General features: G+C 41.7%; 1 protein-coding gene across 4 annotated transcripts in view; it reads right to left on the bottom strand.

Annotated features, from left to right (window-relative positions):
- Positions 1-18496, bottom strand: part of znf385c (zinc finger protein 385C) — a 488384-nt gene that overhangs the window by 438111 nt on the left and 31777 nt on the right. The window contains exon 2 of one of the 4 annotated variants that reach the window (XM_072561477.1): positions 2736-2918. The exons of the other annotated variants lie outside the window; for them this stretch is intronic. The gene's annotated coding sequence lies outside the window, so the exon portion shown is untranslated. The remainder of the gene's footprint in view (positions 1-2735; positions 2919-18496) is intronic. 4 annotated transcript variants of the gene reach the window in all.

Raw genomic sequence — 18496 nt, forward strand, 5'->3', positions numbered from 1 at the left:
TCTTCCAAGAGAACCCGGAATTCTCAGTAAATCCCAAACACTACAGCATAACAGACCTCTCAGACTACCAAACAGTGTGGAATAAAAGTCTTTTTTTGATATGTTTGCATTTAATAGGTGACTACAATCAACTTGAATTTGTGAAATTGAGACCAACAGCAGTGCTGGCACATACACATCTAAAGGACTGGTTAAATTTGCAGCAGATGGTGGTGGGAGCTGGGCAGAAGTGAGGTTGGAGCACAAAGGCTGTTGGGAAGGTTAATGAGTTCTATTTAAGTAGGCCAAAGTTCAATTGTTCAATACCCTAGCAGAGATGGCAGTGGAACAACAATTGCAGGTATTTCTGGATATAATGCAGAAAGTGCAGGATCAGTTCATGCCAAAGAGGAAAAAAGATCCTAAGGGGAGGCAGGGATGGTTGTGGCTGACGAGGGAAGTTCAGGACTGTATAAACATAAAAGAGAAGAAGTATAACATAGCAAATATGAGCGGGAAGCCAGAGGACTGGGAAACTTTTAAAGAGCAACAGACAATAACTAAAAAGGCAATACGTGGAGAAAAAAATGAGGTACGAAGGCAAACTGGCCAATAATAAAAAGGGGGATAGTAAAAGCTTTTTTAGGTATGTGTAAAGAAAAAAAAAGATGGTTAAGACTAAAATTGGGCCCTTGAAGACAGAAACGGGTGAATTTACTATGGGGATCAAGGAAATGGCAGAAGAGTTGAATAGGTACTTTGGATCTGTCTTCACTGGGGAAGATGCAAGCAATCTCCCAGATGTAATAGTGGCTGAAAGACCTAGGGTAATGGATGAACTGAAGGGAATTTATATTAAGCAGGAAATGGTGTTGGATAGACTGTTAGGTCTGAAGGCTGATAAGTCCCTGGGAGCTGATGGTCTGCATCCCAGGGTACTTAAGGAGGTGGCTCTAGAAATCGTGGATGCATTAGTAATCATTTTCCAATGTTCTATCAATTCAGGATCAGTTCCTGTGGACTGGAGGGTGGCTAATGTTGTCCCACTTTTCAAGAAGGGAGGGAGAGAGAAAACAGGGAATTGTCGACCGGTTAGCCTGATGTCAGTAATGGGAAAGATGCTGGAGTCAATTATAAAAGTTAAAATTACGACTCATTTGGATAGCAGTAACAGAATAGGTCAGCGTCAGCATGGATTTACGAAGGGGAAATCGTGCTTGACTAATCTTCTTGAATTTTTTGAGGATGTAACTATGAAGATGGACAAGGGAAAGCCTGAGGATGTAGTGTAACTGGACTTTCAGAAAGCCTTTGATAAAGTTCCACATAGGAGACTGGTGAGCAAAATTAGGGCACATGGTATTTGGGGCAAAATACTGATTTGGATTGAAAATTGGCTGACTGACAGAAAGAAAAGAGTGGTGATAAACGGGTCCCTTTCGGAATGGCAGGCGGTGACCAGTGAGGTACCACAAGGTTCAGTGCTGGGACTGCAGCTGTTTATAATATACATTAATGATATAGATGAAGGCATTAGAAGTAATATTAGCAAATTTGCTGATGACACAAAGCTGGGTGGCAGAGTGAAATATGAGGAAGATGTTATGACAATACAGGGCACTTGAACAGGCCAGGTGAGAGGACGGATGCATGACAGATGCAGTTTAATGTGGATAAATGTGTGGTTATCCACTTTGGTGGCAAGAACAGGAAGGCAGATTACAATCTAAATGGAGTCAAGTTAGGTAAAGGGGAAGTACAACGAGATCTAGGTGTTCTTGTACATCAGTCAATGAAAGAAAGCATGCAGGTACAGCAGGTAGTGAAGAAAGCTAATGGCATGCTGGCCTTCATAACGAGAGGAATTGAGTATAGAAGCAAAGAGGTCCTTCTGTAGCTGTACAGGGCCCTGGTGAGCCCGCACCTGGAGTATTGTGTGCAGTTTTGGTTTCCAAATTTGAGGAAGGACATTCTGGCTATTGAGGGAGTGCAGCATAAGTTCACAAGGTCAATTCCCGGAATGGAGGGACTATCATATGTTGAAAGATTGGAGCGACTGGGTTTGTATACACTTAAGGGCTGAGAAGGAGAAATTGTTAAGGGTGAGGACCAGTTCGGCCAAAAGAATGAGAGTGTCGGTTGTATACACTTGAGTTTAGAAGGATGAGAAGGGATGCAATTGAGACGTATAAGATTATTAAAGGACTGGACACTCTGGAGGCAGGAAGTATGTTTTCACTGATGGGTGAGTCCAGAACCAGAGGACACAGTTTAAAAATAAGGGGTAGGCCATTTAGAACAGAGTTGAGGAGAAATTTCTTCAGCCAGAGAGTGGTGGATATATGGAATGCTCTGCCCCAGAAGGCTGTGGAGGCCAAGTCTCTGGATACTTTCAAGAAAAAGATGGATTGAGTTCTTAAAGATAGTGGAGTTGAGAGTTATGGGGATAAGGCAGGAACAGGATACTGATTGTGGATGATCAACCATGATCATAATGAATGGTGGTGCTGGCTTGAAGGGCCGCATGGCTTACTCCTGCACCTATTGTCTATTGAATTGAGCAAATGTATTCATCCAAAAGTATTAAAATGGAACATTCTACAGTTCAATTTGACTCTTGGTTTTACCATCACAAATACTTCACACTAGGTGCAAGACTAATACTCACTTTAACAGCTAAGCAGATTTACCTTGTTCCAGGTGTTACACAGTCTGGAAGTTTACGGAACAGATGGAATGTTAGCATAACACCTCACCTGATTTTACTCTTTACTGAAGTCAACTCATTTCTATCAGTTTCCACCCAGACGATCAGGTTGCAATTTATCCCCTGTCCTTTTATGATCTCAGGAGGAATTGTAGTTCTTGCTGGTCAAGTTGAACATTAATCTTTTATTGTGTGGTTCAATGCCAAACTACGATGATGGGTTCTAGACAGACTGGTTGAGGAAAATGTAAAGTCAAGAACACTCTTCAGGTTTAGATTTCAAAGTCACAGTATTTATTATACATTAATACTAAGTAATGTTATCGATGATAATCAGAGATATACCAGGTTCTGACTTAAATAAGGACTAAATTATCTAGTTGTCAATATGAGTCTTCTAAAGTTCTAATATTGTTTTGGGTAGTGTCTAACCTAATGTATTTTGACTCCACCCTCACTGTGGTATTTATGTGCATCTCCATGACATCATGACAAGGTTGATCCAGGGTTCTGAATTCCTTGGATAACATCTAATAACCAAACAATACTTATAATTCTTCTCTCTTTATTCTTACCTGGCACAATTATGGTAAAGGTAGTGTACATTTTTTTCTGGGACAGTTTCTGATGTTACAATGGCACAGGGAAATTTCAAGCTATTGGACTCTCTGTGTTGACTTACAAAAGTTACTCTTTAGTTTGCTTCCTCTGATCACAATTCTAATCAGACTCCGTCCAGGAGATCAGCACCATACTAAATATCTGATATCAGCTGCATTTAATAATGTTTCAAGTTAGTCCCAAGTGAAGTAAAAGAGCAATTTGATTTAATATTTCCTTTTCAACTTGTTGGTCTTCTTCAATAAATCCTACAATATTCAGAGTGTCCAGTATCAATATTAGTGTTTGTACTTAGTCCACTTGCTATGAATATAATGACAGTGTCTTGGACTCTCATTCTCTGACTCTCTGCATCACTCCTTAAACCTGTAGTTATAGTTAATTGAAAGCAAGGATTAACAGTTTATATTTCTGCTTTAATTCAATTAATTTTTTGCAGTCATTAGGTGCATCAGAATGATTTTAAAAGGAATGTTAAGTTTTACATGATCTGTTTGTTAGATATTCATTATGGTACAACTAGAACTAGCTAGGTCTGACCATGAAGAGGCAGCCTTCAAAGTAAACAAAAAGATAAAATTCAGGCAATATAATGTACTTTAATAGTCCATGCAACAATGGAGAGTGCAACAATATCTTGGATTGCTTTTAAACAAGACTGAGATTTTACAGGACCCGTCTGAGAAATATTACAGATCCATTGAATATTCAGACTGCAGTGATCTCATTGAATAGTGGAGCAAGCGGGATGGCTGATTGGCTTGCTCCAGCATCATCCAGGCTAATAGGTTCTATTAACATAGTGAACAAAGACATTCCATACATAATGCACCAGCAATTCTTGTTCATTTCTAAATAACTGCACAACAGGATTTCAACCTGTTAGAAATGCTTTCCAAGACTTGGAAATGTAGATTCGAACCAAAATGCCACTTAGCCATTCATACAGATGGACAATAGATTCCTATGCCACATAATAGTTTTCCACCAGGAAATGACCAACAGTAAAGAATTGGATAGCATGGTGTCTCAGTGATGAGCACTGCCGCCTCACAGCACCAGGGACCTCGATTCGAAATTCCATCCTCAGGTATCTATTTGTGTGGTGCTTGCATGTTCTCCCCATGTCTGTGTAGGTTTCCCCCAGATGCTCTGCTGTCCTCTCACAGTCCAAAGATGTGGAATTAGCCATGGGAAGTGCAGGTTTACAGGCATAGGGTGGGTCTGGGTGGGAGGGTTGGTGCAGAATTGATGGGCCGAATGGCCTGCTTCCAGTCTGTAGTGATTCTATGATGCGAAGAATTAAAAAATATCAATGTGGTCACCATTCCCCAGTAGGCTGCTCTCTCATTACAGAGATAACTGGTGTCTTAGTTTGAGGGTCACTAGAGTCAGGTGAGCGGCAAGGTCAAGAAGGCAGCACCTTCATGGTGATTGTAGCTGGTGTGAGGAATTGGATCAGTGATCTGGGTGTAATTCTGCATCACAAACCAGCTTTCCAGCTCACCGACCCACTTTCAAAATATTGAAGGCTGTTTCACGAATCTTGTACATACACCAGAAGAACAAATGCACTGTTGTGTGAATATTTGTTTCAGATCTCCAATTCAGCACTTTGTTTTTAGAGACAGAGACAGGGAAAGGTGTCTTCATTTATTCTGTATGCTGGCCATTAAAGGCCCTCAGAGGAAATGATTTTCAGGTTTGTAGGAACAGCAGGAAGTCATTCAGGTCATCACGTCTGTTCTGTGATTCCATTAGCTTATTACTGCCTGGCTTTTACTCTTCTGCATGGAATAGGGAGTAAGGAAAACTTCATCTCTGAATTAATTCTTTGAAAGCCTTTGTGCTTATAATGTTACTGTGCCTGTTTAGTACACCTTTTTGGTTAAATATTTGTAACCATCCTTTGAAAGTTGTCAATACTTATTTCCCTGCAAGATATTCTGAAGGAACTTTGAAGAAGGCAGATTTGTTTTTAAAATGTCCCGGATACAGTATGGTTGAGATATTGCATGCTGAGAGAAGGAATGACAAGAGGCCCCTCAGGACCATACCTGTGGACCTTAATATACCCCAGAACTGCCAATGTAAGCAGCTTATCCATCACTCATCCCAACTACCGCCTCCATGTAGAATCCTTACAGTGCAGAAGCAGGCCACTCAGCCCATCAAGTCCACATCAACCCTCTGAAGAGCATCCCACCCCTCTATCCTATTCCCGTAACCCCACATTTACCATGGCTAATTCACCTAACCTTCACATCCCTGGTCACTATGGGCAATTTATCATGGCCAATCCACCCAACTTGCACATCTTTGGACTGTGGGAGGAAACTGAAGCAGATATGGGGGAATATGCAAATGCCACATAGCCAGTCACCCGAGGGTGGAATCAGGTCCCTGGCGCTGTAGAGCATTAGTGCTAACCACTGGGCCACTGTACAGCATGTTAAATTGTCAAACAGGAGGACTCTCCAAGTATTCAACTCAAGCAGCTGGATTTCCACTTAGAAAGATGGGAAAAAGTGACAAGATCTACATCGTGGAGTAGCCAGCATTTTACATTGTACTCTCCCTGAGCATGACTCAAGATGCTCAAGGGAGCATGTTCCAATGAAGTTGGTGAACTCTTGTCACAGTATTTGATGGGCTCTGCTCATTTATCAAGTTTGGAATTTGTACTAAGGCTGCAGTGACATGTCAACTGAGGTAACTGAATCACCCTTAATTAATATTAATTTAAATGGTAAATATAAGATTAAAAAAGAAACCCATGAAGTGAAGTTGTAGGACAATTACAAAACATAATGCATCTTCCTAAAATTTCTTTCTCAGCTTTTTATTTTAAACACCCATTAGAAAAGATGACAGAGGAAAATCAGATGAATGTGTTCAGATGCAATTATCCTACAGTATAATTTCAAGGCCAAAGTTTTTAATAAAACCAGCTTCGCGTGGTGCTTGTGCTTAAACTTAAATTTGATAATGGTGTTTTCAGCCAAAAGGGAATTCTAATCATCCAAATGTTATTTCTGAATCCTGCCTAATTATATTTTACATTGCTCTTTGCATAAGAAAGCTAATGAACCATTTATTTTAAATTCAGGAGCATGACAGCTGTAAAAATGGATTTATCACTTGCGAATCATACACTGGCTAAAACGTTTTACTGTTTACTGGCTAAATAGCATTAACTGCAGAGAAACAGGCCATTTGATGCAACACTGTAGCATTGTTTATAATCAACACGTACTTCCTTCCACCCCACCTTCCTAACCACCCCAGCAATAATTTCTATTCCTCTTACCCACATGTACCTATCAGGCTTCGCCATAATAGTTATGCTCTGACCTCAATAACTCTTCGTAACAAGAAACTTCATTTTCCAACCACACTCTTGGTAAAAAATAAAGTCTCCTACATTCCATTAATTAATGACCATCTCACATTCACATGCCCCAATTTTGTACTCTTACACAAACAGAAACATCTCCACCAAAACTCTTCATTATTCCAAAGTTCCCCATTAGGTCAACCACATCTCTTCAAAATGAGAAGTGCCCCAGCCATTCAATCCCCTGATAATTATAACTTCTGAGTTCTGATATTATCCCTTTTCCAAAAATTGGTTAACTATTAACGGATTAATGGCAAAGACTCCAGAGAATAACTCGAGTACCATGCAGTTGGTCTGAAGATAATTTTGAATCTGATTAGACATTCTAAGATGAATTTAAAGAACATGCTTCAGGTAGTCATAAACCTTGAAAATTTGATTTCAGCTGAACCAGAACTCCAGCTCCAACACAAAATCTTGACTCTAACCAACAATGTAGCTTCTTCTTCTCAACTTCTCACAGGTCATAGAGTAGAATGTCCAGTAACCCAACCCAACATCTGCCCCAGATTGATTCAGAAGCCCTCCCTCTTAGTCTGTCTCCAGGCAGCAGCTGCAGGCTGCTCTGAGCTGGAGTCCCAACCAACCCTCTGCAGTGGTCTGGCCAAATCGTAAGACCTGATTTTGCTGTTTCTCCCTTTTTGAACACCCCATCTGTGATTGCACTTCCACACTATTTCATCCTTTCAACAACAATCTCATCTGACTTATACCTTGTAAGTGATCTAAGTAAGCATAGACCTCTTGCTTTACTCAATCACCCCCTCCACCTCCCGCCCTCGAGCCTATTGTTGTGCCTTCTCCTTTTAGATGCTTAATGGGACAGGTGCTGAAGTGCAGGAGGAACAAAAGAGTGATCAGGATGAAACACTCACACTCAAACCATCAGAATCTGGGCAACACCGAGAATGAGTGCACTTGTGAGTCAAAAGTGCCCACAGCCAGAGCAAGGGTCAAAGGTTAGTGCAGAGCTCCCACTGGGCAAGCAGGCGTTGGACTTGTGTGAAAATTCTGCTTTGAGCACCCAGAATTTTGATAGGACGGAATGTGGAAAAAGGTCAAACTGGTCATCCAATTGTCCCTTTCAAAACTTCAATTTAATGTTCAGTGTGGTGCATTGGCCGGCCTGCCAGCCAGACAGCTGTCACTGTCAAGGAATTGCCCATGAACCTTTTGCTTGTGCCTAACCCCTGCTGCTACTGCCCTCACCAAGATGGCATCTGGCGCAAGCAATGCACCAGGTTGGGTATACACGACAAGCTGCCATTCTGCAATCAAACCAGCATTTGAGATACTGAAGGTGAGAGTAACCACCAAGCCAAATTTTGTGGCCTGGGCTGCAAAATCAACAAGCCTTTGTAGACATGTTTGCACTTCTCAAGAATGCTATCCACTGTTACATTTTTGCCAAATCCAACCATAAGTGTCTGAGTGTCACGAAATTCAACCTATTATTTCACTCACTGCATCAATGGTCTAAATTGTCCAAATAGAAATCAGTAAAGGGTTATTTTATTAATATTTTGATGCTGACTGGTTTAATCTAATATTTGCCACATTTAATATTTTGGAACTTTAGTCTCAGGGGAACCATTAACTGCAACTATCAATGACATCTGATTCCCATTAAACATGCTTTAAACTGAAGTGTTCCTGATAAAAGGGATGCTCCAGTTAATGCAGTCACTTCTGATTATACTGACTAGGAGTTGATAGATATATTTACATGTTAACTTAAGGACAGTTAGTCCCTAAGAAGCTTTTTACTTTTGTTTTGTTTCTCCACTGACAATATAAATGATGATGCCTGAAGCATTAACCAATTAAAAAGATCAATCTGAAAATTTAATGATAAATTTTACCTCAATGTTTTAATAAAGGTATGAATTAAGAAAGCATTTATTATAGACTAACATCATGCCAGAAAGTAAGCATGGGGGTTAGCATTACATTAAATGTAAATTGCTTGCTTAAAAATATGTGTCATTTAGGGATGTGATGATCAGAGAATTCCAAGGTATTTTATTTAGAAACAAGCAAAGATTGTCCTACTACCCCACAAAACTGTAGCATTGAGGATATGACTTTTCATATTATTTCATGAAAATGAGAGTTTAAAATTTATTATTTTTCAAGTTATTAGAAAAGTGCTTGATGCGTCACTCTGAAGTTCCCTCAAAGGTGCCAACATCTATTGTTTCTTTCATACACTGTCCTTAATGTTTTCTTTTTCAGAATCTCTTTGTAAATTGAGACTGGATTCCAAATCTTTTCATGGGGAGGCAATGGCCTAGTTATATTATTGCTGGACTGTTAATCCAGAGACCCAGATAATATTCTGGGGACCGGGTTTGAATCCCACCATTGCAGATAGTATAATTTGAATTCAATGAAAATCTCGGATTAGGAGTCTAATGACCATGAATCTGTTATCAATTGTCAGGAAAAGCTCATTCTGGTTCAGTAAAGTCCTTTAGGGAACGAAGCTGTCATCCATACCTGCTGTGGCCTACACGTGACTCCAGATCCACAACAATGTGGTTGGCTCTTAATTGCCGTCTGGACGATAGGGGTGGGCAATAAATGCTGGCCTAACCAGCGGCACCCTCATGAATGAATTTTTAAAAATTCACAGGCACCAGCATGACAGCTGAGTTTTGTCATGTGAGATTGTATTGTGTTACAGGAAAAGTGTAACATTACACAATAGTGACTGTTTCCAGAAAGAGAACAAAGCAGTCTTCTTAATTTGGCATATCATATTGTCTCCATTCCTTATCTATCTGAATCAATAAATTAATTGCTGTATATTCTTCCACAGGGAGCTATAAAAATAATCCTAATAAGTTACATACTTATTTTTAGAGTGTAAAGCAACTCCCAATGAAATATGTTGCATCTTTAAGTCAAGTATAGAGTTGAGAACCTTGATTTAACCTTCACCAATCTGGAGGAAATCACATGAGCAAGATTATGGTCCAGCTTTCCTTCAATGGTTTTGACACTCAGTTCAGTGATAGATAAGATTTTGTTTCTTTTTAAATATCTACCTGTTTTATTTGAGTTCTGCATTTGGGATTGCAATTTACCCAGATACAATTTGCTTGAAACCTTTCCAGCACCAAACAGCACTCATCTAAAAACTGACTCAATGCATGCAACATGGCTAACTATGCTTTTTTAATCACGGCTGTAAGTAGGTAAGTACGTGTTTCAGGCAGCAATGCAAAGTGGATAATATTGGAACAGTCAGACATAATACCCAGTGTCTGGTGTTTCACTCCACCGAATGCAGTACAATTGAATATGAGGTGATGAATAGACTGGGAGGTCAATTCAGTCCCAGTTATTCTGTGCCATTATCCAAGATGACCTTCCAGCCCAAAAGACAGAAAACCTATTCACAATCAGTCTCCAATTTACTCCAAAATATTTCCTTGCCCAAGGATTGTGAATTTTTAAAACCACTTTTTGACTTCACATTGAAGTCCAAGCATAAATTTCTGTCTTTTTCAAGAAAACACTTAAACTTCATTAATTACCAGTGACTCTGGGCTACCTGCACCACAACACAATTTTCTTTTATTCACACATGGGATGTGGGCATTAGTGGCTGTTCCAGCATTTATTGCCCATCCCTAACTGCCCTTGAGATGTTGGGGGTGAGCTGTTGTCTTGACCAATTGTGCCTTTAGGATGCTATTGAGACAGAGATTGAGCAAGAGAATGGCATTAACCCACTCATTGCACTGCCTTAACTTTTTTAAATATTAAACATAGGTATAGTTAGCTCAAAATTTCTAGTGCAATTAGCAGAGTCCTGCATAATAGTTGTGGTCAAACTAATATTTTTTATTGCAGGGTTTTTTTTAAAATGCAGGACTTGTAGTTAGTCTTTTACTGAGGACTTGAACAGAATCAAAACATCTTATTCTGGAGAAAGCTACATAAAGCTGTTCATGTGTAAAAACAAACCCAGGAATATAAATACAAATTTTGTCAATACTCTGCTCAGTGCCTTGTCTATAGCCATAGAATATGAAAGTCTAATTGGGGACTGTTTCCTCTTCAGCTGAAAAAGGCAGTTTGCATCTGATGGGCTCAGTATTATTCAAGTAATAAACACACTATTTCCTTAAAATCTGCCTGTTAGAATTTCACCATCTATCATTGAAGAAAACAGCTTCCTAACGACCAATCTTGCAGCAATACAAAATCCTTGTTTAAAATTCAGATTTTGTAGCAACATTATAAAGTGCTCCTTCCTGGAGTTTAGATTTGTGCAGTGTCTAGATGCTGTAGTGACTCCGAAGAATATTGATAATCATCTTTTTTGATCTATTAAATCCAGCTTAATTCAGCTGACAGCCTTTCTCAAATAGACAAGTAGGAGGCTGGAAGAACACAGCAAGCCAGGCAGCATCAGGTGACAGAGAAGTCAACGTCTCGGGTGTAATCCTCCTTCAGGAATGGGATGGGGGTAAGGGAAGCTGCAGATAAAGGGGGTGGGGGTTGGGGAAGGGTTTTGGGTGGGGAGAGGGGTGGAGTAGTGAGGTAATGATAGGTTAACATGGGTAGAGGGTCTGGCCTGGTTGGTCAATGGGAGGAATGACTCTGGTTGGTAGCTGGAAGGAAGAGTCGGTCAGAGGAATGGAAGGGAGGGGGAGGGGCTGTGAAAGAAGTCGGGGAAGGGAAGGGACGTTATCTGAAATTGGAAAACTCAATGTGAGTCCTCCTGTCTGTAGGCTGCCCAGGTGGAAGATGAGGTGTTGTTCCTCCAATCTTCTAAAACCTTTTAGTTCAAAGCTAGTGAATGTCCATTTCTCTCTCAAATAATAGATTTCAAATAATAACTTGTATCAAATAATGGTCCCTGCCACTTTGTCACATTTAACTATTCCACCATCTCAACAACCCCTCCCATGCCATCCCCTGTTCAAACCTTCCATCCTCTTCCATCCCAACCCAGTTCACCCATCAAAGAAACAATCTCTTTAGCCAGAGTAACTGTGGGACCCCCTTATATTCCACAGTTTTCATTTTTTAACCAAATGCCACCCACTTCCTCTCCCAGAATGCACCAGCTGCTGTCACCAACCATTGGCCATCACACTCCCTGAATCTCAGTGCACTTCTCATGCTTCCATATGCCCTCGGCACTGCCTACCAACTTTTTATTATTTATCACATACCCATTCATGAATTACTCTTGAATTGAGTGATCTGCTGGGTCATTTCAGGGGCAAGTTTGGAGTCAATCACATTTCTGTCGGTCTGGAGTCATGTATCAATCAAACCATCGGCTACGATGGGCTGGGTGTGTTGTCCCCATGACCGACAGAAGACTCCCCAAGCAGGTGCTCTCCACCCAGCTCCGTAATGGCATGCAAGCCCCAGGTGGACAGAGGAAGTGCTTCAGGGATACCCTCAAGGCCTCACTGATGATGTGCAGCATTCCCATACACACCTGGGAATCACTGGCTCAAGGCCATCCAAAGTGGACGAGGAGCATCCAGGAATGCCTTGAGCATCTCAAGATTTGACATCAGCAAAAAGCAGAAGCTGCGTGCTGCCACACCAACCCCCCAACCATCCCTTCCCATGACCACCTTCTGCCACAACTGCAACAGAGCCTTTACTAGCTGCATTAGTGTGTACAGCCACCTACGGACTCACCCTGAGAGCAGAAGAGTCATCCTTGTCTGCGAGGGATTGCCAATGATGATGATGATGATGATAATGGTGATAGGTCAAACCAGATAAGACTTCTTTTTTTAAAAAAAGTGTATCACTAATTGCCCATCCCTAATTGACCAGAGGGCTGTTAAGGGTCAACCACATTGCTGTGGGTCTGGAGTCATGTTTTGGCCAAACCAGGCAAAGATGGCAGATTTCCTTCTGTGAAGGGGATTAGTGACAAAGATGGGATCTTACAATAATCATCAATGGTTACTCAGTCATTGGACTAGTTATTCACCACCAACCATGGTGAAAAGCAAACCCATGCCTCCTGAACATTCGTCCAGGTTTCTGGATTACGAGGAGAAAGTGAGGTCTACGGATGCTGGAGATTCAGAATCAAAGAGTGTGGCGCAGGAAAAGCACAGCAGGTCAGGCAGTATCCAAGGAGCCCTTCATCAGGAAGCTGGACTACTTGCTCAGTAATATTACCTTCCTGAATGGCTAACTTCCTCATCTAAAGGATATTAACTAACCAGATACACTTTAAAGGCAATTGATGACTGTATCATGGCCATTATTTCTGACAGCAGTCTTAACTCCAGATTTATTATTTGGATTTAAATTCTACCATCTGCCCTGGTGGGATTTGAACCCATGTTTCAAAAGCATTAACCTGGGCCTTTGGATTACTACTTCAAATAAACCCACAGCAGATGTACAATTCAAACTGTTCACTGAAAGCATTCCAGACAGACAAAATAAAGTATTATTCTTATAGATACACGGAACAAAATGAATAGAAGCATTTAAACAGTCAGTATGCGCCAATGAACTGTTTGGAAGTCCAGTTCTCTCTCCAGTAAACAAGATAGAATTGTTAGCTGAGCAATGTGACCTTTTGTTTGGAAGTCATTGGAAATAGCTGAAAAATGTGTTGCTGGAAAAGCGCAGCAGGTCAGGCAGCATCCAAGGAACAGGAGAATCGACATTTCGGGCTTATGCCCGAAACGTCGATTCTCCTGCTCCTTGGATGCTGCCTGACCTGCTGCGCTTTTCCAGCAACACATTTTTCAGCTCTGATCTCCAGAATCTGCAGTCCTCACTTTCTCCTAGTCATTGGAAATAGCCATGATTTTAAAAGTTTTGAGTGTTAGTGCAAAGGCTGCATAGTTTGCTTTGGATGGCAATGTGTCATCTGTAAGGATCAAAGCAGCTGCTGTAAACCCTGAAATCTTGGAGTGTGAAACAGCTGGACAGAGAGCCTTTTATCAGCAACCAGCATAGTCTATAATCACTCCAACCTGTACACAAAAGTCTTCTTATGCTTAGGAGTGGCTAGCAGGTTGAAAACAACATGCACGCTGTACCACAGACTCCACAGCGTCTGTTCCCAGCCCAGCCCGGCAAAAGCCAACATCAGCATTGAGCACAATCCACCCCTTCACTGCAATATAAAGGAAGGCTCTGATTGCTGAACCCAGAGTACAACGGAGCCACTAAAACTGATTCATTTACAAAAGCTGAAGGCATGAATTTGGGCAGGTTTAAAGCTCATTCCTTCACTACATGTGTATGGAAACCTTCATCCAAAATCTCCAATTATGCAAAATCATTAGATCCCACAAGTGCCCCTTTCTGAATCTATTTTTTCCCAGTACTGAACCTACTCTTTCCCTCACCACTCAGGGAATAACCTAAATAACTATAAACATCTCATGGGTAAAATTGACCCTGTTAAACTTATTTTCCAGGCACAAAACAGTAGCAGAAAACAATAATGTTCCATTCTGCACATCATGTTCCAAAGACATTGGAAATATATTTCACATCCTCTCGGATTGGGCATGATAAAGGCATCCCTGCTGGTTGCCTAAAAGGGCCAGGAGTTTCTTGCAGATGTACATGAGGGCTTTAATGCTGTTTCAAGGCTTCTTCTTGGAATTAATCAGGCATCTTCCAAACACCTCTGCTCCCCCCCAGCTTTCCTCAACTGCAATCCACTACTGGTCCCCATTAACAGCTATTGATTCTTCCAGGCTGACCTTTACTTATTCCTTTGTCTGCTCAACTGTTTGTCTTTCCTCGGGGCTCCAGCTCCACTTATCATTTACTCTTACCTCGCTCCCTCATCCCTTCCCTAGCATATCTTTTTTTTAGCTACAATAGGTTCTGAAGAAGGGTCACTGGGCCCAAAATGTTAGCTCTGCTTTCTCTCTGCAGATGTTGCCAGACCTGCTGAGTTTCTCCAGCAATTTCTGATTTTGTTGCAGACCACAATTACCTGGAATCTGAAAGGCAGTAACCCCTTGGCGGTGCAGCACCACATTGGAGTGTCAACCTAAATTGTTATGTTCAAGTCCTGGAGGGAACTTTTTAAATAATCCCATTCACTGGCTGGTGAATTATCTCTGATTGCCACTTGAACTGATTGGCTGTAAGTCAAGGATGTGCAACAAAGCAGACCCAGAGGACAATCACTATCTCAGAGACTGTAGGACTGTCGGAGTCATGGAGTCATAGAGATCTACAGCATGGAAACAGATCCTTTGGTCTAACCCATCCATGCTGACCAGATATCCCAACCCAATCTGATCCCACTTGCCAGCACCTGGCCCATATCCCTCTAACACCTTCCTATTCATATACCTATCCAGATGCCTCTTAAATGTTGCAATTGTACCAGCCCCCACCACTTCCTCTGGCATTGCCCCTTAGGTCCCTTTTATATCTTTCCCCCCTCACCCTAAATCTATGCCCTCTAGTTCTGGACTTCCCCACCCCAGGGAAAAGACTTTGTCTATTTATCCTATCCATGCCCCTCATGATTTTATAAACCCCTCTAAGGTCACCCCCTCAGCCTCTGATGCTCCAGGGAAAACAGCCCCACCTGTTCAACCTTTCCCTACAGCTTAAGTAGCCCTACCCTGGCAACATCCTTGCAAATCTTTTCTGAACCATTTCAAGTTTCACAACATCTTTCTGATAGGAAGGAGACCAGAATTGCACGCAATATTCCAAAGTGGCCTAACCAATGTCCTGTACAGCCGCAACATGACCTCCCAACTCCTGTACTCAACACTCTGACCAATAAAGGAATGCATACCAAACACCTTCTTCACTATCCTATCTACCTGCAACTCTACTTTCAAGGAGCTATGAACCTGCACTCCAAGATCTCTTTGTTCAGCAGCACTCCCTAGGACCTTACTATAAGATGAGGCAAATATATGGAGAGATTGGAACAAAAGGATGAGAATTATAAGTTTGTGGAAGGTGTAGGCTGGCAAAGAGAACATTGAATCTGGATGAGGGTTGGTAAAGTCATTTATTGAGATATGGTTGGTGGGGCGGGGGGAGAACAGGTTAAATAATGGTGAAGTACCACATTCATAGTTTCATGAGGCCCAGCTGTTTTCTCATGCTATCATCCCAAACTTGCCCATTAACTATCTACAGACCCCTATGGGGCCCCTCTTGTCTGATGCTAGCCTGATTCCCCTATCATAGCTGAAAGCTGCCTATGATCTCTGGCATTATCTTGAAAAGGCCGCTGAGCACCTGGTCAAATGCTGGCAGTCCAGAGCTGCCCTGAACAGTTTGTGACATTTTCCCCAGACATTTCCGACAAGGGGAAAATTGCTGCCCGCTTTGCAGACCAGGGCCTGGAGGTCCTGGTGGATGGGATGGTGCAGAAGGAGGATGCCCCTTTCACTCCCAGGACTGGCACAGAACCAGACCCAGATCAATGTTTGCCAACCAACTCCCAACACTGTCACACTCACTATCTCTGCTACTGCACCAAGGCTCATACTCCACCAATCTCACTGTTGCATGCAACATCTCCAGACACTTGCTCTTCCCAACACAGTTCTGCACATCACTAACCCCGTATGCCCTCGGTGCTGTCTGCTCAGTTCAGCTTTCCCCAATCTGCGTGAGCACTTACAGCTGTACCACCCACTTTCATCCCACTCAATCTATCCCTTTTGTCTCAAAACAGAGAAAACAGCCCACAAAAGGGCAGAAAGAGTCAAGATGGTTGGTGTGGTGCAAGGCATTCAGCTCCTAACCCCCAGTGAGGAGTGGAACCTAACCATAACTGACTGTGCATAAGCCCCCGGACTGATATAGGAAGTTGCCCTTGACTTACTGAATTGCAACCCTCTGACCGAAGGGTGTCTCCCTTGACTAGAGACTTTAGACTTTGAGACATGTCCATTTGCTTGAAGTATATGCAGTGTGTTTGCTGCATATGCTGTTGGGACATAGTACAGGATAAGATTGACAACACATGGTGCCATAGATGGATGACTGATGACAATAAGGACAAGTCTCCAGGCTTTGCAACTGCTCGAAAAGGCAAGTTGAGGCAGATGTAGTGTATGCTTGCTAGGTCTGGCTAAGGGAGCAAAGCACTCAAAGGCAAGGCCAGGACGTTGTGAGTATCTGGGTAGGTGTTAAGTGAGTGAGTGATAGCAAGTTAGGAACCCTGAGATACACCCTGGTCCATCCATGAGCTGGGTGCCTGCCCCTGTATGAGAATTGTGCTGATAGCAGTACTGCAATGAGATGTGCCAGTGTACTCCATGGTGCAGACATGGGGGTGCAAGTGCATCGCAGATTGCAATAAGGGTGTAGAGAGGCTGGCATGCATCAGATGCCAGTATCCACAGAAATAGGGTACATGCAGTTGATGCCCATGGCACATGCCCTGAGACGTTGGTGTCCAAGATGGACATCCAGGAAGAGCAGGTAGCAAACTGGAGGCACCAGCTAACCTACTCTGACTTTAATGTCAGGACATCCCAGTTTTGGGATTTTATCCAGTGGGTGGAAAAATGAGGACTTGCATCTTAATGAGGCGTGATTAGGTCCTAACAAGAGTAATAATGATAACAAATGATAATCCCCAATAATAGCTCGTTCGCCGCTTACTAGGAAGAATCTTGTCTTGACATCGGGATTTAGTCAGAAAATGCGCCTTGCTGTTCCCAATGATGTGAAACGTCTCGCTCGATTTCTCTCATGATTCTTCCAAATTTCTTGCCGCAGCCCACATCGAACATGGCCTGGGAAGATGCTGCTACATGTAACCAGAAGCAACTCTCTGTCCTTTTAACTCAGACTTCCAGGACGCACAAGCATTAGGATTGGATCACACAGCTAAACTGGAAACAATATGACTGATACAAATTAAACATTAACCACCACCCAATTCCAGATCGAACACATCAAGGAATCCTTTCATGAGTTGTTGTCTGTGAATATACTGAGGTTAATCTGCATAGGTGTGGACCACTGAATACCATAATTGTGTGTGAGTAAAGTGACCGTTTTGTTCAGCATTTGAGGTAATCAAGATTTGAATTTTGCCCAAATTCACATACGGCTGTGTTGACTAACTTCTTCCTGTTAGAAAGACTGTTTGCTCTGGTTTCTATACTAAAAAGCAATTCATAAGAGGTCCATAAAGGATGTTTGTTCTGTCAGAGGTATATCACAATGTTGTATTCAAGGACTACTGCATCTATAATTTGGAAAAAGCAAGCTTTCAGCTTTCATGCTGAAAATTCAAACTTGCAGCAATGCTCATTACTCAGACTGTAAAATTCACTTTGTCATTCCTCAAAAGAAGAATCTGTCTCAATTTTTGCCTCATGATGATTTCCAAATAGAAATTCCAAAGCATGCTTCAGATGTTTTGGCTTAATCTCACTTGGAACTCAATTTACAAAAAGACTACTTACATACAGTATCAATGAAGGATAATATAATTTGCTGTTCAGGTAATCAAAATAGGGCACTCTAGTGACCAAGTGGTTACTGGAATAAACAAATTTGTAATGTGATACAACCACTAAGTATTACACTGCAGAACTAAGTCATTTGGCTCATCTACAATACATCACTCATTTTCTCCAAAACTTGCCGAGTCTAATCCCATTCTCTTTGGCCTCATATTATTTGGCATTTAAATATAAGTCCATAGTTTTCAGCTGCCATTTTTATGTTCTTGCAACCCTTGTGCTGATGCCTTTTAATTACCCGCACATCAAATCTTTCTATAATTTAGTATCTTACTACAAACTAGTGTATTTTTTTCTTTT

Source organism: Chiloscyllium punctatum, chromosome 42, assembly GCF_047496795.1.
Source record: "Chiloscyllium punctatum isolate Juve2018m chromosome 42, sChiPun1.3, whole genome shotgun sequence".
Taxonomy (NCBI): domain Eukaryota; kingdom Metazoa; phylum Chordata; class Chondrichthyes; order Orectolobiformes; family Hemiscylliidae; genus Chiloscyllium; species Chiloscyllium punctatum.